This window comes from Octopus bimaculoides, chromosome 4 (assembly GCF_046866305.1).
Source record: "Octopus bimaculoides isolate indiv1 chromosome 4, ASM4686630v1, whole genome shotgun sequence".
NCBI classification, from domain to species: domain Eukaryota; kingdom Metazoa; phylum Mollusca; class Cephalopoda; order Octopoda; family Octopodidae; genus Octopus; species Octopus bimaculoides.
Window position 1 is genome coordinate 60395162 of NC_142931.1, and position 2673 is coordinate 60397834.

Genomic DNA, 2673 nt, shown 5'->3' on the forward strand with positions numbered 1-2673 from the left:
ATTAAGAATCATAACCGAGTATCAATGTGTTATATAGACAAACATGCAAACATAATAAAGAGGAGGAGTAAAATATATACTTACATTTGCGGTTGTTTCCAGGTGATTGAACATAAGATAACACTTGCCTGCACGCTTTTTTAGATTTATTATGTAGATATGATCTAGTCCTCATTTAGACACATTTATTTTTACATATAAATCCGACAGACTCGAGTTATCCCTTGCTCTCCCCCCCTTAATGTGTAGATGGGATGAAATTTATTCCAATAGAATGGCTCTTGGTTTGTTCTTTTAATATTCTAATATTATCTTTTTTAAATATATAAATAATCAACTGAAAGGGAAGAAAACCGACGAGGAAGTTTCGAATGTGGATTGAATAGGGGACAAGGTGAAAAAAAAAAGGAGGAGAATAAAAAATAGCTAGCAAGGAGTTGTTCTTTTGTTTAAGCAGGTAGCTTGCTTGTAACGGAGTGAGAAGGTCAAGCCAAAACAGCTACAAGTAAAAAATATGTTCAGATAATAAACTGTAGGGTGTAGGGTAAGCTAGGCAAGAACAGGGTAAAACCCATCCGATGATTTGGAAGGTTGTGACTGATTATTTTCGGAGATATTTTGATTCCTTTACTTATTTTTTTCTTTTCGTTATTACGCTCGTAAATATATCTCTACAAGCAGTGTTGTCCTATATATATATATATTTATTTATATATATATACACACACATACAAGCAGAGATGAAAAGCGTAAAAAAATATATATGGGTTTTGTTGCAGTTCAGCCAAAACTGTAGTAGTAGCGAATCGTGTGTAAAATTCGTGAGTGCGAGATAATTCGTCTTACTACTAATAGCAGTAGTTCGTAATGTGTGGGTCACCGATTGATGGCTAATGGTAAGCAAACTCCAACTTCTCGCCAATAAACTTAGCTCCCTTATTGTTTAGAAGATATATATTTTTCCTTTCGGTCACTCTCCGCTGACCTATAAAGAGCCTGACTCCCTACCTTGCTACCTTGTTACGGAGAGAAGTAACAACATGAAGAAAGGGTAGAAGCCATTTTTATTGTGACGTCATTGGAAGACAACAGTGAGCGGTGCTTCGCAATGAGAAAGGTTGGAGGAGATAATAGCAGAAGCAGCAGAAAGATCAAGTGCTGGGTAGATAGGCAAAGAGAGAGGCACAGCGGCAAAACAAATGGTTAATGATGTAAAAAACACATATATATATGTATATATACCAGGACAATGTATATATACATATATACTAAGTGGTATACGAAATGAATGGAAATGTGACTACTCTTGTGTCTGTCATGTGAGAAATGTACAAGATACATTCCAGCATGATATATATGTATGTTTAATATATTTATATAGATGTTAGGGTGTACAAACCGCAGAAAAAGTACTTGTATCGCCTTTTCGAATGTACAAAGACGGAAAACTCGGAGTAGCTGTGGAGTTATTCATCAGCGCCGAATGAATGAATATGTATCAGTTAATACCGACACAGACCTCAGCGAGTCATCGTCGAACCTTAGTGCATATCTTCAAGCAATAAAACGACGACAGGTCAAGGTACCCGTTGCTTAGACCCCTAACGCCACATTTGTCCTTGTTAGCTTTAAATAGTTAAATAGTTTCCGCTTTCATTTTTCAGAGATACAGCCTAATCGATCAACATTCAATTAGTTTTACAGTTTTTATCGTTTTGTTGTTATAATTTATAATTATGACTTCATTTATCAGCTGTCTCTCTTAATAGTCACTTACATAGTTCGTAAGGGACTTGTTGGTTTATTTTCGCTCTTTATTATATCCATTAATATTAATCTCACTTCGCAGGACACTCCCGATTCAACTCAGGATTATTTATTTTTTCCTACATTTTCTTTCGCTCTTTTACACTTTATTTATTACACGCTTACATGTGGTGTGTGTGTGTGTAAAGGAATTGTTAAAGAGAAATTGGATGCTATGTTTTTGATTTTTTTCATGAACAAATTAGCTAGTCGATTGTATACATCAAGCATAGCCAACCTTTTCGAGGGTCTCAATTTGTTTATAACTGGAATAGATGTAAGTTATTTAATACAGGTGACTGGATTGCGGGAGACGAAAGGTTGACATTTCTTTTGTCGTGATCTAAACCCAGAGTTTCGATGTTATGCATTTACTACGGTGCTTTAGCATTTCTGTCTTTTCCGTCACCCTAACATCGACAATTAATAGTATGCACATTTCTCATTCATTCACTAATTTGAAACCTTTTTACAGTTGTACCTACAAGCTGAACACACGACGAATTTTGTTCCATACTTAGACGATGGCATTTTACTTAACATAACATTAAGGGAACACATTAACATTTGCAACTTTCTATTTCTCCTTTCTTAGAAAGAGGACGTTGTGACATTAACAATTTTTCTTTTATTACTATCACTTTGAACATCTTTTGTTTATCTTGTAACATTTTTGGTTGTTTGGGCAGGTTTAGTTTTTCTTTTTTATTTATTACATAGAAACGAAATCAGCGAATTGGAATACAAATTTATTAGTCCTGACTTGAAATCCGATCTTATGCTACAGGTTTCTTTTTGTATTTCCAAGAACAGTGCATGCATACATACATACATACATACATACATAAGTGCTACTCTTAGAGGATA

The 2673-nt window shown here is 34.7% G+C and overlaps 1 protein-coding gene across 2 annotated transcripts in view; it reads right to left on the reverse strand.

Moving 5' to 3' along the window:
- The window catches only part of LOC106883440 (adenomatous polyposis coli protein), a 188252-nt gene extending 187178 nt beyond the window's left edge, over window positions 1-1074 (reverse strand). For both annotated transcript variants that reach the window (XM_052967125.2, XM_052967124.2), the window contains exon 1: window positions 85-1074. The gene's annotated coding sequence lies outside the window, so the exon portion shown is untranslated. The remainder of the gene's footprint in view (window positions 1-84) is intronic.
- Between the last annotated feature and the right edge of the window lie 1599 nt (window positions 1075-2673).